This window comes from Nuphar pumila, chromosome 9 (assembly GCF_984573655.1).
Source record: "Nuphar pumila chromosome 9, dmNupPumi1.hap1.1, whole genome shotgun sequence".
Classification (NCBI taxonomy): domain Eukaryota; kingdom Viridiplantae; phylum Streptophyta; class Magnoliopsida; order Nymphaeales; family Nymphaeaceae; genus Nuphar; species Nuphar pumila.
The window spans coordinates 110921016-110940201 of NC_143257.1; positions in this window are offsets into that span (position 1 = coordinate 110921016).

The following is a 19186-nucleotide window of genomic DNA, read 5'->3' on the forward strand; positions in this document are numbered from 1 at the left end:
TGTTGAGAGATTTAAGGACATGCCGTCAGATGCCTAATACCTTTGGCTTTCACAAAATTTTCCAACCCTTTGCTATTATACTCTCAACCTTCATCAATTTGAAAATGTTTAACCCTTTTTTCAAATTGAGTAAGAACCAAATTATAAAACTCAATAAACCTTTAAGTATGTTCCGATCTGGCTCTCATTGAGTAAAACCAAGTAAAAACCATGAAGATTCATAAACAAAGATCATATAAAACCTGAATTTCTGAAATTAAGAAATGAGCATCGGACCCTATAAATCACGATGAATTTTACCAAACAATTATGAGCAATGTTCATCAACTGAAAGAAATGGTAACCTACACATCTTGCCCATTTAATAGCTTGGGAAAATAGAAGAACATTTATTTTGTGAGGTTACCGCAATACTTTTATTCTTCACTAAAAACATTTACTGGTTGCATATTGGGATGACCAAGTCGTGAGTGCCAAACATCTTTATTGATTGATCTGAATCAAGATAAATAAAAGACTTGTTTTTTTTTTATAGAGAGATGCCATAAATACCTCTAATCTTATTGCTTGTCACCACCACCTTGTTGTTGACCTTGTCCTTTATGAAAAAACCATTAGAAGATTAATCAAATATGTAGGGCACATCAGAAGTTAGTTGGTTAACTGAAATCAAATTCTTCTTTATTTTAGGAACAACAAGAACGTTTTCAAGTTTCAGATTTTGATTGCCAACACTCAAATTTGTAGTTCTGATATGAGTAATATCAAGTTTAGAACTATCACCTATCATATTTTTTTCTAGCCCATAGTATCTATTAAGATTATCGAGTTTACATGCATCTAAAGTGACGTGAGTCATAGCTCCAATGTCTGGGAACCAAGCACTATCATGACCATCTAACACCTTTAAGGCAGTGTGGGTTTGTGGGACATCTTTTGCTTGAAAGGCTTGATTAAATCGGTGCCAACAATTGATGGCACTGTAGTTCAACTTATAACAAATATGATAAATCACTTTTTTCTTTGTTTTTGTTTTGGTTTTGACTCGACACTTAACCATTGGACTGATTTTGATTGGCCTTAGGTGACAAGTTATTTCCCTTATTAACAATTTATCTAGCTTGGGTGAATTCATGCTCTTTAGACTTAAACTACTGCTTCTTATTTGAATAATTGAAATTTTGATTTCCAACTTTCTGACCCACAAATGTAGCAGGTTGATTAACTCTTCTATTAGCATGCATGTCACACATAGTTGGATGACTTTGCAATAAACCCACCTCTTATTCATATGAAGGGGTCAATGACTTTAGGATTGTTGTAACAAATGTTTCATAGTCAAATTCGAGTCATTTAGCAACAAAAACGTCTTAGTTTTGTCTTCTAACGGCTTGTCAATAGCTGCAAGCTCATTGCATATATTCTTAAAAAATTTAACACAGTCAATCGTTGATAAGTCTTTTATGATAGAGATGTAGTTTGTTAACGAGACATGAGCAAATGAAGTTATTAAGGCAAATCATACCTCTCTTAAAGTTTGGAGGCCATCACAATGCCAAGGACCTCCTCTGCAAGGGTCTTGACCATCCAGTCATGCAACAATCAATTTGACTTCCTCCAGCCAGACCACATAACCAGGATTGGAAAGAGCTCCAATTACATGATTGAATTGTTTGGGGTGGCATAAGATAATCTTTGCCTATAAAACCCACAATAACTTGGCTCTTGATGAGCCCAAGTAATCAAGGTTTTTACAACAAAAAATTGTTGTGGTTGAGTTTGATGGACACAAAGTTAGTGACATTGAGATTGTACAACCATGGGTATTTGATTGAGAAGGTTGCAACAGCCGCCATGAGGAAGGAAAGAAGGTAGGAACTCAAGAAAAATGGATAGAAAAACTTCACCAGGCATACTGCTCTAATACCATCTAAACAATCACACAAGAATGAAAGAAGGATAGACTTTTACGTGGTTCGATGTTGGGTTCACCTACAACCACAAGAATGCACTCCATACTCAATAATTTGGTGTGGGTTCTCTTATGAATATAAATACATGATTTTATAGAATGGTTGGAGATCTTATCAACAACTAATCATATCTCTTTAATTTTAGCTCCCTTGATTTTATAGGTACATTGGAGATAACATTTCCTTTTGGGTGTTTATCTCATTGGGATCCATATTGGCATCATTTTGATTGAGCCCAGTTGAATTATTATCCTTATTTTCATTACACCTTGGCTAGAAAAAACTAAATATTTATTTGTTAAACAATGCACAAGTTGCCTGAGGGCAACCATTCTAACGTATAAAACTTATTTTGTATTTAAACATACATATGGCAACTTCACTGAAAAATGTTCAACCGCATCATGGTGTGTAAATTGCGATTTAAATGTGACTAAGTGTAAATCATGATTTCAATGTGACTAAACCATCATGGAGTCAGTTTAACATTGGGATTCTCTACAATTCAATGAAATTTAGTTTTTTCATTTCCTTTGATATGTGATCAACCAGATTAACCACGATTAAATTTAAAATCACCATAACTTAGTTAGCTATATGCAAAATTTTCTAGTTTAAAAAGCAAGGTGACCTTACTAGCTCCGGTCCAGTTCTTGCCATCTTGACTTGGTCTAAGCCATGCAGTTGAAACCTACTTAGGTTAAAAGTCAACCCATTCCATATAGTCTATCCAAACGATTTAAAAATATCAGAAAAAGGTGGGGCCCAACCAACTTTAACAAGATAGACAAAACATGGGAGAATTTTTTTTAAGAAAAAAAGGAAAAAGATAGATAATCAAATTTTCAAATTGGTTTACTTGAGAGCCCCAAAGAGGTTTGATGTAGTGGGATAGGGCCTAGGCCACTAGGTAGGTGGTCTAGGTTTAAATCCCATGAGCATCATTCCTTGCACAAACCAATATGTGACAACTCTCTGGGGGTAAGGGGTAAGCCCACATAGTTTTATACTGCCAGGTCAATAATAGTAAGTATGATAGACAAAGCCAGCAGGACTAGATCTCTAATCTTGGGGGCAGTTTCTCCATGTAAATATATAAAAAATTGGCCTACTTGAAAGGTTAATTCATGAGAATGCACATGCTAGTAAAATGACATTTTACAAAATAGTAAAAAGCTAAAACAAAAAATAGCTAATACTTTTGGCACTATGCTTGTAAGATGGATAATCACGAGAATATGTGCATGGTGTTCATGCATGCACATGCCTTTCAAATATTAGACAGAGTACATGATGGAAACAACATATAGTTAAAATTTTTTAATGGACTTCATAGCTCTCATCCTCAAAATGGTTGACCAATTGAATTGCTTTCAACTATTCATTCTGTTGTATCCCACATGAGCTATAGTGCCTCCATGAAATGATCACCTAGGCCATCATCATAGTGGTACATTTTTACCTCAAACCAACATCTAAAAAAGGGTGAAACTTTTGACCAGGAAAGTGTTGGTCATACATGGCATGCATGATCATGTATGACCATACACCTCATGCATAGAACTCACACGTTGAGGAGAGAGGTGGGCCTACTCTCTGATCAATGTATGGGAAGCTCATTCATTGGGCTAATCCATTTGTTGGTATCCCTTTTATAAGGGAATACCAAGTGCTTGGTAGGATATTGGTTGGGTAACAACAAACCAAGGGAGGAGAAACACACCAGCCCTCACTCCTATATACAGGAGTGAGTTACTTCTGATATGAAGACAAGTTATCTAAATTAAAATTACAGCTTCCATGAAGAAAGCCATAAATCCTTCCCCCTCTCTCATTCTCTCTTCTCTCTTGTTGCGCTCAGAAAATCAAGTCTTTATAGACTCTACAGTGGTATCAGAGCTGGAGACTTATCGATGTGCACAGGCGGATCCAACTTCTCATTTTGATCAGTTGTGATCATCATTCACTGGCAATCGATCTCATCACCAGAATAAAAAACAAAGAAAAACATTGAAAAGCAATTAGTTTTTTTTTACTATGTGTGTGGGGCTATTGCCAAAATTTCAACTATACAGTCACCGAAAAATCCAGGAATCCCCTCTCCGAGAGAGACATGCTCACCAAAAAATAAAAATAATAAAAAAATAATAATAATAAGATAATTTCGTTTAGGGCATTGCAGTCGCAGTACCCCTTGTAATTTTTTCTTTTATTGGGTTGCCCTGCCCGATTAAGGGCTTCTTTCTTCTTTAAAGTCTATAATCAGATTTTCGACTACAGTCGCAAAAAATTCAGCCACCAGAAAAGGGAAACAAACAAAAGAAAAATAAAAGATAAGGATTTTCTTAACCCTATTTTGGTCGGAGGGGGGCTCTGTGGTGTCGATCTCTGCTGGATTCTATCTATGACATACCGCTAATGTAGTTAGAGAAACAACCCCTCTGTTTTGGGTGCCGATTGCTTCTTTGTAGCAGGCAAACCCTGAAATGAGGCATGTTTTCTTCAAACATAGGGAGAAGACGAAATACCCCTCCACGTAGGTTGTCTTTTTTTTGTGGTACTACAAACAAACAAAAATACAGTAGGTCACTAGATTCCAACGACCCCTATTTTTGCAACAAAAACAAAAACAAAACAAAAAAAATACAGAAGGGAGGAGGAGGTAGAGGACCTCTTACTTTCTTCTTGTAGAATATCGGTTCTCAACCGCTTATGTCCCTTCTTCTTTTTCGCTGGCATTAGGAGAGCATACTCTTTCTTTGTTTTTTTCGATGTTAAGGGTGGAGGAATCCCCTTTCTTCGGCGAAGAAGAACCTTCTCTCTATCAGGTGGTCCCCATTGGGGGCAGAGGTGGAGATAACTCCTTCTGCCGGTTAGTCATAACCTGAAATTTGTTAGAAGTTGTTGCTAGAGTGCATCAGAAAGAGGTTGTAGAAGGAAGCTTTATTTGAGGGCTTCCTAGTCGGTCGACTGATTCTAGCATAGCCTCTGGTGAGAAACAGTAGCAGCTAGTCGGACCGACATGCCAGATTGTATGGCTGCAGAAGAAACTGATAAGTAGCAAGAGAAGAGGAAAGTAACTTAAAAAAAGAAAATAGGGTTTTGAAGGGTCGAAAACCATCGACTTTCCTCTTTTATATGTTTTTTAAATTGATTTTATTATTATGCCCTTGCATTTTTCTGACAATACCTCTTATATAATATATAATTATTTGATTGACCTTGTTCTATACTATTATTTGCATCGATCTCCTTTGTCTTTTTAGAACAAGGGGCTCAATTTTTGGAAAATTCCAGAAAGAGACCTATACTATGGAAAAATCCAAAGACAAGCTCCTTACTTTTTGAAAATTATAGAAAGTCTTTTGAACTTTTCTGTTTAACTCAAAAAGTTTTCTTTATTTCTTTTAAGAGTTCTTTTTTTTGCTTTTTTGTTTTTTCACATAACCAACCCCCAACTTTTTTGAAATTTCAAAAAAATGGTTAGTTCATGCAATTTGACTCATAAACCTTTATTTTGATTGGAATAAGTGCAAATTAAATACTCTTCTATATGTTTTTGATAATTGCATGATAGAATATGACTGATGGCATACATTTATTATGGATACAACATCTAGCATGAACTTGACTTATGTAGTGTCGTTCATTTTTTTGTTGGATGCTGGACTCCTCTTTATTGTTATTTTCTAACATATAATAACTAAAATTGGAAAATTGTTTAGTAGAGTATGTACTACTGAGTTAGCCAAGACAAACAAATTGAATGACACAAATTTTCATATTTGGAAGAGGAGAATTCCTCTTGTCTTGACATTAGAGAGCATTGAGAATGCCCTAAACATAGAAATGAAAGACCTTGACCAAACAACTTCTGAACCAGACAAAACTGCATATTTGAAATACAAAAAAGATAATATGTTAACTAGGATTATCATGCTCACATACATAGAGGATGATTTGATTAGGATATTTAAGGATTATGCTTCTATAAAATTGATGTTTGAAGTAATATGATACTACCTTAAAAACACACATACATTTGCTCCTGGAGCAATGCAATTCATATAAAATGCAAGAAAATGCTAATGTAGTTGAACATGTAAATAGAATGCTAGTAATGACAAAAGATTTAACCATAGTTGAGAATGTGATCCCAGACCATATTAAGATATCCACTATTCTGCTTAGTCTTCCTTCTTCGTGAAAGATGGACACCACTGCCCTTAGGCTAAACTCTAAGGACTTGACATTAGAAGAACTGCCTGCGCAATTAAAAATTGAGCAACAATATATGCAGGAAAATAAAAAGAGCTAATTACATTTTGTTAAAGATGCTGCTAGTCATAGACATGGTCATCCCAAACACTCACAATTTAAAAGAAAATCATTTAAGCAAATTTGGTAAGAAAAGTGGTTCAACATTCCACAAGCCGCAGGAAGCCACCTCCCAGGTGAAGTGTTTCAAGTGTTAAAAACCTGAACACTTCAAGCGAGATTGTTGAAGTCAATAGAACCAAAATAATAATAACAAGAATAACAAATTTGACAAGCAAAAAGAGAGGTATGATATAATCTGCGTGATATTAGAGTGCTCATATATGGACCAGGAACTTTCTATATGGTGAGTGGATTCTGCAGCAATACAACATATTGCCAAGAGCAAGAAAGACACGGTGAACATAATTGAGTTTATACCTGGGGAACATCGGGTGTACATGAGGAACAACACCTACTCTGATGTTATGGGTATTGGGTTTTATCATCTTGAAACCCCAGAAAATAATGTCCTATTGATCGATGTCTTATTTGTATTGTCCATAAGACAAAACTTTGTGTCTATTCCATCTTTAATCAATATAGACTTTAAAGTTAGGTTTTTTCTAAGAAAGGTCATGGTGGAAAGACATGGTTGGATTATGTTTGGTGGGATCTTTGACAAAGACCATGGGTTATTTAAACTCAATATTTCTGATGTAAATAAAATAGCATCAACTTCTTGTTATATTGATAATGTCTTTAATGTAGATGTTAACGTATGACACTAGAGGTTAGGACATTAATTTAAAGAAAATGAAGAAACTAGACAAACAAAATCTAATACCAAACTTTGTAGAAACATCCTTCCATCAGTATGAATCTCGTATTTATGAAAAAATGACAAGAAAACCATTCTTAGTTGATATAATTAGAGCATCTAAATTATTAAAAATTATCCATTCAGATATTTATAAACCTTTTTGGACCCAAACTCATAAAGGTGTGTTATATTTCATATCATTTATTGATGATTATTCAAGGTATAGTTATATATATCTTATAACATATACGTCTGAGGCATTAAAAAAATTTAAATAATAAAGTCAAGAAGTAGAAACCCAACTTGAAAAAAGAATTAAGGCTTTACGATTTGACCAAGGAGGAGAATACACCTCAAATAAATTTACTGAATATTGTAAGTTGAATGGAATAAAACCCCAAATAATAACACCTATAATACCATAATGAAATGGTATTGCTGAAAAATATAATAAGACTCTTCTTGACGTGGTCAAATGTATGTTGTCTCATACTTTATTACCCAAAGCATTTTTGGGAGAAGCTATTTATACAGCAACATACTTTCTAAATAAGGTTTTGTGTAAGGTCGTTGTCTCTATACCTTACGAGTTATGGACTAAAAGAAAACCAAACCTTAGCCATCTTTGAAAATGGGGTTCAATATCTCATATAAAGATAATTAATCGATCAAAAGATAAACTTAATAGCATATCCATAAGATGTACCTTTATTTGATATCCCAAAAAAACCAAAGGTTATATATTTTATCATCCTCATAAGGGTCTAACTGATTATAATTCTCGAGATAAACAGAGATAATCCTTTTGATCTTATCTATGATTCTGATGATTCTAAAAAACAAATAGGTAATGATGATCCAACTGATAAGCATAGTTAGGTAACCTTGAACCAACTATTAGTGATCCATCTTCTTCGCATCAGACTCATGTTAGTTACAAAAGGTCGAGAGCTCCTCCTTTATGTCTTAATGGCTATTATGTTCATTTGTTTGAGGAACTATGCTATTCAATAGACCTTGATTACTGTAGACATTTTCCTCACATGTTTTTGAAAAATATGAAATAAAACAAGGTTTTCCACTTAAATTATTTTTGAAATGGATTTAGATTTTGAGAGGGTATGGGGGTCTGTTCTTCAAGGTAAAGAGCATTTTCTCCTCCGATGAGTAGGGATCAACCGAACCAAGAATTCTCAATCTCTGTTTTGGGTGGTGACATTGGAGAGTTTTGTACCTTCATAGTTGACACCTAGAGTTCGAAGGCGGGAGCCACCAAAACTCAGGAAAATCAGAAAAAGCAAATATGAAAATGTTAGACAAATCTAAACTTTATAAAATATATAAAAGAGATAAAATACAAAAAATGGAAACCAAGTATCACCTTGGGCTTAGGTAACTCTTTCTACATTGTTGACGGATGCGAGCAATACTTCGGCTAGGCGTGGGCTCCAAAAGATGGGTGAGACTAGGGATTTGGGTCCTAGATTAGGCTATGTTTTGACTTGACTGGCAAGACTAGATAGACTAGGCTAGGTCTTGAAGAGAATTTGATAGAGTATATATGCAAATTCCAGATGATGAAATAAGGGAGTGAGAGTCCCTATTTATAGTTTTCTAGATGGATTCAGATACATTTTCTGCATATATGAGATCCATTTAGATAAATAATTGTTAGATGGATAGGCTTGAATGAAAGTATGAGATTCGGCCAAGGTTTGTTGCCTGAGATGAAGAGTTTTCAAAAGGAAAGGGGTTTTGAAAAAGTGTGGCTTTCCAAATTTGAATTTGGAAGGTAAATCCATTCCAAGGACATGCAAAAAGGCGGTGGTGCATTAACGACAACTAGTGTTAATGATAATTGAGTTAACAACAATTCTTAACCTCAAATAATAATTCTTGGTAAAAAAAAGCCCTGATGATAATTCTTGATAAAAAAGAAGCCTTGGCGATAATTCAATGTCCACTAACGATAATTCTTGGAACTTGAATTATTGTCAATGGTTTTGGGGCAAAAGAACTAATGACATTTTATAATTTTTAAATTGTCATCGACAAAATTGGGTAAAACTGGCCCAATAGGTTAACTTTTTTTTTGCCATAACTTTTGACTCTAATATCCTTTTGAGGTAATTTTTGGTTTGTTGAAAAGCTAACATCCTTGAATTTTATTGGTCTTTTAAGCTAAAAACCAAATTTGGTTGTATTGGTAATAAAATATATTGTCAAAGTGAGCCTTATTTAAAAAATAGTGTTTTTAATAAATGAGTTACCTTGTTTTGGTTATAACTTTTTACCCCAATATCTGATTGACTTGATTTTTGGTTCTTTGAAAAGATGAAATGCTCTAGCTTATTTTTTTATTTTAGACTAAAACCTTAAAGATATCATTTTAGAGGCTAAAAATAAAGTTGAAGTCAGTAAAATCTTATAATATATCAAAAATACAAGATTTTGGTATGTGTCTCATGACATAAAATGACTCGGTAAAAAATTATGTGTTTACAATGATATGATAGATAACTTATTATATAATGAGACAATGAATACACATGAATCAACATAGTGGGTAAAAGCTATAGACAAAAAAATTGAGTTAATTAAGAAAAACCAAGTCTAGGAATTGACTGATTTACCTAAAGAAAGAAAAGTAATTGGTTGTAAATGGATATTAAAGAAGAAATTCAAAGCCGATGAAAGAATAGATAAATTTAAGGCAAGATTGGTAGCTAAAGAATTTTCTCAGAATGAAGAAAAAGATTTTGATGATACATATTCTTTCACTGCAAAATTTGTCTTGATAAGGATATTCTTGGCCATTGTAGTTGACTATGATTTAGATCTACATCAAATGGATGTTAAAACTGCATTCCTAAATGGTGAGCTTAAACAAAATAACTTGAATGTTATATTGTTAAAGGCCAAGAGAATAAAGTGCATAGGTTAAAAAAATCTCTATACGGACTCAAGCAATCGCCACGTGAGTGGTATTCACTACAAGAAAAATACTAATTAGCGACGGACATTTATGACGAACAAAATTCATCACAAATTGGTGATGGATTAGCGAGAGAAAGATATTTGTCGCTAAAATATCATTTATTTACGATTTTAGCGACGACAAATATTTTGTCGATAATCCATCGCTACTTTGCGACGGATTAGCGATGAATTTTATTGCGTCTCCATATTTGTCGCAACTTAGCGATAGATCAGCGACATAACTATTTCGTCACTAAGTCATCGCCAAATAGCGATGGAATTTGGCCGTCATGAATCCGTTGCTAATTTCCCCATAAATCTCTAATTTTTCCCCTTTCTTTCTCTTTTATATTTCGTCTCCACCGCGTTTCCCCAGCCTGCCTTCCGTCGGCCCCCAGCCTACCTCCCGTCAGCCCTCGGCCCACCACTCGTCGCCCCCCGGCCCACCTCCCATCGCCTCCCAGCCCACCTCCCGTCGATCCCCGGCCTGTCTCCCGTCGCCTCCCGGCCCACCTCATGTCGCCCCCCGACCCACCTCCCGTCGCCCCCTGGCCTGGCAACATCACCGCCGACCCTCCTACCTAACTGACAGTTACCCCCTCCCTCTCCAGCAGCCTTGCCGACCCCCTTCCGCCATGCACCCGACCTAGGCCGACACCCTCGTCCGGACATCCCCTTTTCCCCTCTTTTTTGCTTATGTTTCGGACATCCCCGACGCCTTACCCCCGTCTCCGGTGACCTCGCAGGTAACCCCCCGACCTGCCTTCCTATATTATACTGTATATTTGTGCTTTGCAGGTACGTTGCTGAGCTAATTGCATAATGTTTAGTGCTAAGCATCGCATGTGGTTAAAAATGCAATGCAAACAGAAATAAGAAAAAAATGCAAAGGCATAAGCAATTCAAATCGGGTAAATACCCGTGGTGAGTAAGTGATGCAAGCGCATCACATGTTATTTAATTTATTGGATCCAACACTTTTTTGTTCATACACTCACTTAGTTGTGGATATCTAGGGCTGCTTTGATGGAGTTTGAAGATCATGCTAAGCATGATTTTAATGTATGAGAATAGAAGTGTTCTTATTTTTGGAGTACGGATTTCATGCTCAGCATGGTAGTAGTTAGCGAGATATTGGAGTGTGTTTGCTGCAGGTACATGTTTGACATATATTTTGATATGAATGATTTGAATGTATTGTAATATTTGATGTGTCTATATCCATGCTTGCACGAAGTTATTTTTCATTTGATTATGCCTTCCATGTAAAATTGTATCTTGAAAACATGCTTCAAATAAATGTATCATTTTGTGAAATATGATTTCATATTTCCAAATATCCTCATGATGTGTATAAATATGATGTGATAGTGTTATATACGAAAATTTATGCATTCAAAAAATTGCTCACAAACAATCACCAAACAATAATTAATAGAATAATTAGATATTTTTTTCATCATAGGATTATTAAGATTCTCTTTTAACTGGTGATGATAATATTTGTAATATTATAGGATAAATTGACTACAAACTGTGAATAGATGTACCATAGGATAATTGATAATAAGGTGTCGTATGAATATATGGATGGTGTTGACAGTTTTATTGAATTCGCAACGACAAGTGTTAGTACAGTGGATCGCACCGGTCGGATCAGATGCCCCTGCATGATGTGTAAGAATAATCGATTTGCAGAATCTTATGGTGTTAGACATCACCTATACAGGAAGGGTTTCATTAGTGGTTATGAAAATTGGACGCTTCATGGTGAAGAATTTTGAAATAATTTTGATGCACGGGTAAATATGGTGCACGATAATCCATATGTGGATTTGATATTTGATGTCGTAAGACCAGAAATGAGTTCTGCTATGGGACATAGTGATGCACCAACTAGGGTAGAGGAAGAAGCAACAAATGATGCAGCTAGTACATTTTATGACTTAAAGATGCTGATAAGCCATTGTGGAATGGATGTGAGAGTCACACTATCTTGTCTGCAGTTCTTCAATTACTGAATTTGAAGTCAGAGTATAATTTGAATCAATGATGTTTTGATCGTTTGTGCTCTATTGTGAAGAGTATGTTGCCCAAAGATGAGAAATTGCTACAAAATCTCTATCGTGCAAAGGTTATGGTCAATGCTCTAGGTATGGGGTATCAAAAGATAGATGCTTGTCTCAATCACTGCATGTTGTATTTCAAAGATCAAGAAAATAGCAGATTATGTCCATCATATGGACATCATCGGTTCAAGTCAAAGACAAAGGAAAATGGTAGCACAAGGTCAAAAGAAGTGTCATATAAGTCACTCTGCTACTTTTCTCTCACCTCTAGATTGCAACGACTTTATATGTCTTCGAGGACAGCTATACAAATGACATGACATACAAATAAAGTTCGACATGATGAAGACAAAATCACACATCCTGTTGACGCAGAAGCTTGAAGGCACTTTGATCGTACTCATCAAAACTTTGTTTTGGAAGTGATAAATGTTAGGCTAGGTTTATGTATAGATGGATTTAATCCATTTGGGGGTAGATCAACCCCATACTAGAGTTGTGTAACTGATCCAATTGTATTGCAAGTTAAGAATAAGTACTGCAATATTTGATATCTTATATTTTAATGTAGGTCCATGAAGATATCTTATGTTTTAATGTATTGCAATATTTGATGTGAATGATTTGAATGTATTGAAATATATTGCAATGTTTGAATGTATTGCATAACATTTTTTATTTGTTAGAATATAGTTCATGGAGGTCACAGTCGTCGAGCACTCAATGGTAGCCAGTTTGAGCCTTCATCTTCACGGGTTGCTTCGACAGGTATACCATTTAAATAATTATATACTTGATTAGTTTAAATGTGCATTATGTGAATTTCTAACTCATTGTTCTGTAGGTGTTGTTTCGCCTACACATGACCCACCTACGCCGGATGCATGGTCTTCTCAATGTGACACACGACGAGTAATTCAAATAGTATATATCGATAGTCGACCATAAGTATTTCATTGTCACTTGTCCAATACTTAACTTATAAAAAGTGTATATCGACAGTCGATTGTTAATGTGTATCAATTTATGTGCAGTGCAAGGTTTGAGCTGCAAGAAGTAATACGAGAAATTACGAAGTCATTACTGCATCATCTTTCAAGACCAGTAGCGCAACAAAAAGAGTACCTGAGAGAAGTGTTGGACAGATTAATGTCCTCATTCATGGTATGCAATCGTTTATCATAACAAGAAGTGTTTCATATTTATGTGTGCTAACTTTCTGAAAGTATTTATAGGTTTCCCATTGCTTTGCGACTGCAAACAAGGAGAAAGACACGAGGGTAGTGTGGTAGAAGGTGGTTGCCAATCAATTTGCCGACATGTTGCATAATATGAAGACCGCAGAAAAAAAGCAGTTGTTGGGATAGCTGATCCACTGTAGTGGAAGGGCCATGGGCCTTCTACTATCAGGAGAGATTATTGGGAGGGCATGTGCGACAAGTGGGCGAGCAATGAATTTCGAAACCGCTCGGCAAAGGCTACACAAAACCGAGCGAAGATGCCCGATGCTCATCTACACACAGGTGGATCTAGGACTTTTTAGAGCCACCAAAAGAGAATGATAACTCATCAATATATATATATATATATAAGTATTTCAACATACTTATTAATCAATTTTTTTATCATTTAACATTGCAGGAAGCAGAAAAAAGAGACATTGTGCCTTAGAAGGATGTGTTTGTTGAAACACATAAACATAAGAGCATGAAAGATTTTGTATCAAAAAAGGCGAGAGCGACATCGGTATGTATTTATTGTATTAATAAATATTATAATATACAAGTTACTTTGAATTACGTTAACATAAATATTATAATTCTAAATTATTAAGTCATATTCTAATCATTGCTTTGTAGGAGTCATACGAGCAACAAATGGTACAACGATATGGCGATGACTCCACTCAGCATCCGCCTTTTGATCCTGCAGCATGAGTGACTGCAACTGGTGAACCCAAAAAGGGTCGTGTGTTCGGGTTTGGAAGTAACATGAACACCACACCAGTCATTGCCTTCTGCAGCCACAACTCTTAGAGTTCTTCCGCCAGCATCAACTCCCAACGTCCGATTGACCCTGCTATGTCTTGGGATGGTGTTTGTTAGCGTTTTGAGGATAAAATGCAATACTTTTTAAATGAAGCTATTCTCAACATTGTCCGTAATGAGTTGTGCAACTTTTTTCAGGACAAGAGAACTTCATTTGCATTCAACATGAGCTCCGGTGCCCGTCAGGTATAAAGATTCATGTCATTTGTTTCATGTTGTTAGATTTCAAGCTAGTATATGCATGATTGAATACAGATATGCATGATTGCCTCACTATGATTTTTTTTGACATCTTATAGCACATATATGCATGATTGATTCACTATACATTTTTTTTGACACCCTTATAACACATATACGCATGATTAAATCACTATGAAAGTTTTTTTACAACCTTACAACACATATATGCATGAATTTATCACTACAAATTTTTCTTAGTGCCATATAACACATATATGCATGATTTAATCACTATAAAAGTTTTTTGACAACCTTAAAACACATACAAGCATGCTTTCATCACTATGACAACCTTAGAACACATATGAGCCTGATATTAGCATATATGAAAGTTTTTTAATGTCTTATAACACATATGAGCCTGATATTAGCATATATGAAAGTTTTTTGACTGCCTTAGAACACATATAAGCATGATTTCATTACTATGAAAGTTTTTTGACTGTCTTGTAACACATATATGTATAATTGTGATACATAACACATTTATTTGACAGCCTTATAAACTATATATGCATGTGTGAATCACTGTGAAATTCTTTGACAAACTTAAAACACATATCTGCATGATTGAGTCACTATACATTTTTTTTCCAGTCTTAGAACACATATTTGAATTCTGTTAATGTCCTTTAGTTTATTGCTATTCTCTGTGTCATTCAACCATTTACTTTATTGCATTAGGTTAGGTGCATTGCATATAATTTATTTCATTATATTTTGTTTATAAATACTAACATTTTTTTCTCTTGTAGGATGCTGAAGATGATCTGCGTAGAGGAGCTGATGGAGGCATGGAGGGAGGCGCAGATCGACAAAATAAAGAGGATGTTGCCCAAAATCTTGACGAGGATTAGATTCATTTGTTTAATTTCTTTGACATACTTGTAACTAATTATAACTTGGCAAGGACTGTATTTGGTTGTTAAAGTTTTCCTAACTTAGAACTTGTGTTACATTTGTTCCACCTGCACATGTATTTTTTATGTGTATTTTATTTTTTATAAGCAGATTATATGATTTGTATAACGAGAAATTTTTCTCGAGTTTCAAAAAATTTCAAAAAAAAAAAAAATTAAAAACTTAGCGACGAATAATATCAGTCGCCAATTTGAAGCAGTTGTCGATTTGCGATGAAATTAAATTTGTCGCTAATGTCTGTCGCCAAATTAGCGATGAACATTAGTGACAGATACATATCCCTCGCTAAATAGTAGCGACTGATTAGCGACAGATTAAATTCTGTCGCATAACCAAATCAGTCTCTATTTAGCGATAGATTAACGACGGACATGATCCGTCGCCAATCCGTCTTTACTTAGCGACAGATAAATTCTGTCGCAGTTTAGCGACTAGGGTTATGCAATGGACATTGTCCGTCGCTAATCCGTCGTAAAAGTCATCGCTAATATATTTAGCGACGGATTAGCAATGACGTAGCGATGAATAGCGTCCGTCGCTAATACGCATTTTTTTTGTAGTGATTTAAAGTTTTATAAGACAATTACTTTATTGTAATTTATGGCAAATAGATTTGACCACTGCGTTTATGTCTGAAAAAGTGAGCAAATTCTCTATTCTCTCACTTTATATGGATGGCATTCTTTTAACTAGAAACGACAATGATATAATTGTTAAAATCAAGTCATGGCTAAATTCTCAACTCGAGATGAAAGACATGGGAGAGACATCTTATGTTCTTGAAATTAAAATCACTCGAGACAGAAGTTCTAAACTTTTGAGCTTGAGTAAAGAAATATACATTAATTATATACTCAAAAAGTTTAGAATGAGTGATTGCAAGCCTGTTAGAACACCTGTGGTAACAAGTGTAAAATTAAGTAAGAATAACTATCGTGATGAAGGACAAAAAAGGCTAAATATCCCTTATGCACAAGCTATTGAGCTATATACGAGACCGGATATAAGCTTTGTTGTTGGCCCTATTAGTCGATATCAGAGTAATTCTGGTTGGCTTCACTGACAAGTAGCAAAGAGAATCTTTCGGTATTTGAAAGAGACTAAAAACTTACAATTGTGTTTTTAAATGAATACTTTAGATTTGACTAGATATTCTGATGTTGATTTTGTTGGCAGCAAAGATGATCATAAATCCACTTCTAGATATATCTTTTTCCTTGGAAGAGGTATTTTTTTTGTCTTGCAAAAAGTAAACTAATATATTGTCTCTAATGTTGTTGCTACTTTTGTCGTTTGGATAAGTTATTTCATTAATAATTTGAAGCAATATATAACCAACGGGACAATATAAATTTACTGTGATAACCAAGTAGTGATCACTATCATGAGCAAACACATAATGGTAAAATATCATTGTATTCATGATATGATTGAAAAGAATGAAATTACAGTCAATTATTTACTAACCTCTGATATGATTGTGGATCCTTTGACAAAAGGTATATCAAAAGAATTATTTTCAATGCATGTATCCGGTATGAGATTAAGATATATTTGATTGTGACATCAAGTTGAATAACTAAAATACCAAATTGTTAAAACTTTGATGCAAGCATAAGACTCCAATAGTGAGAGAAAAAATCATGCATCATGATTCGGTTCGCATGGCCAAATGAAAAATATTGGCTACCATGTATGGTCATGCACCTCATGCATGAAACTCATACATTGAGAAGAGAGGTGCACATGAAAAGGCCAATCATTGGGATTATTCATCCATTGGTATCTCTTTCATAAGAGAATACTAAGTGCTTAGCTGGATATTGGCTGGCTAACGGCTACCAAGGAAAGGAGAAATGCATCAGCCCTCACTCCTATATATAAGAGTGAGTTACTTCCAATATAGAGACAAGTTACCTAAATTAGAATTACAGGCCTCTGAAGAAGGCTGTAAATCCTTCTCCCTCTCTCATTCTCTCTTGCTGCGTTCACATAATCGAGTCTTTATAGACTCTAAAGAAGGCTGGACTCATTTGCGTGCTCTCAACTCTCATTTTATTGCAAAAGTATCAACTTTTTCTGCTAAATACAAAAACATCCATTATATTCAGATGTTTGATAGCAGGACCTACAATGGAAGAGCAGATAGATGCTCAGGAATCAAAAGTGAACTATATTTAAAATTTCAGGCATTAATGTATTTTTTACATACCTGAGAGTGATTTTGCAAAGGCTGATCCCATTAGAGTATATTGCTTGACTGTAAATTATCAAATGGTGATGCATCTGTAGCTTCATTATTGGGAAACTAATAGAAAAATGCGCAAACGTGAAATATAAACCCGATAGTTGATCGAGCATCTGAATTCAAAGTCGACATGTCCTCAGCCATGCAAGTTGAAGAGAACCGTTATAGTGGATATTTGAATTCGAAAGGCCAGACCAAAATGAACTCAAAGAGCATTAAAGGTCAAAGAACAAAGAGGGTATAAAATGATACCTAGGGCAAAAGCAATAGGAGCTTGAACATAAATCCTTCATCTCTAGAAGTATCTAGAAGTATCAAGTATGCATGTCAACACTACAGCTGCAACCCCACCGAAAGAGCGATCAACATTCTATGAACAAAAAACTGCATACCCTATTCTCGGTTAGCATTTTCATTTTAGTTCATGCTTTTACTCAGAACCTCTCAATTCAAGGCAAAGGAATCACAGAACAATATCATACAATGACTTTTTCCACCAAAATTTCAAAAACTCAAGAATACCAATACACCAAGTTCCACAAAATAGCCCACCATGAGTAAAATGAACTACCCAGGCATCCAATCAATTCAATACTCAAAACAATAATAGAAATAAGATAGGATGCACAGTCCTATACCAATGCATATAAAAAAACAGAGGGTCAGCGTTGGCATGTCACAGAACAGACTTTAATTCCTCCCATTTCCTTTCTGCAAGGATTACAAAGACTATGTTTGTTATATGGAGAGGAAAGTGGAGTGGAGGAGCTTTCTAACATTTGCTTAAGAGCTGTAATATTTTGTATTGTTGTAATATTCTGTGGTGCACTACTTCTGCACCCGAACTCCACCTGAACAGCAAATTCACACAAAAAAACTAAGGAAAACCTCAAAGGCTACTCATTCCATCAACTCTTTCAGCACCAACATCAAAGCCTAAAACGACATAACCCCAGAGAACCATCATACCAAGAAAAAAATACACTGTTCAAATGGTTTAAATGAAGTGGTTTATTTTAGATAACTAAAACTCAATAGTGAAATTCTATTGATAAGAAGTGGGGCTTCCGTCACCTAAATTTTAGTGCACCTTCCCAAACACACACACACACACACACACACACACACACACACACACACATATATATATATATATATATATATATATATATATATAGAGAGAGAGAGAGAGAGAGAGAGAGAGATTCAAGTTATAATCAAAGCGACAAATATCGCGAAATTTATGAAAATCTCGTGTTACTTGAACATTTAAGCAATAATTTCTCATAATAAATCCAAAATATTGCTATTTTTCTCCAAAACATAAATATCATGATTTAAACATGATATTTACATTTTTAATGGCTATTTATCATGAAAAACTGTGTGGTTTTTATTTTTAAATAAATTTTATTTATATTTATATAAAAAATAATTTTTTATATCTAACCTCGTAGATGTGTTAAACATATTCAAAATAGTAGGAATCCGCTCTTGAATCATATTTTTTTAATATGATTATATGAGGGTTGAAAATTTAGTATATTGTAGGCCATTATTTTTTCAATCACTGTAAAATCTTACATACATGATAGAATAAGAAGATCCAAACATTGATTTATTAA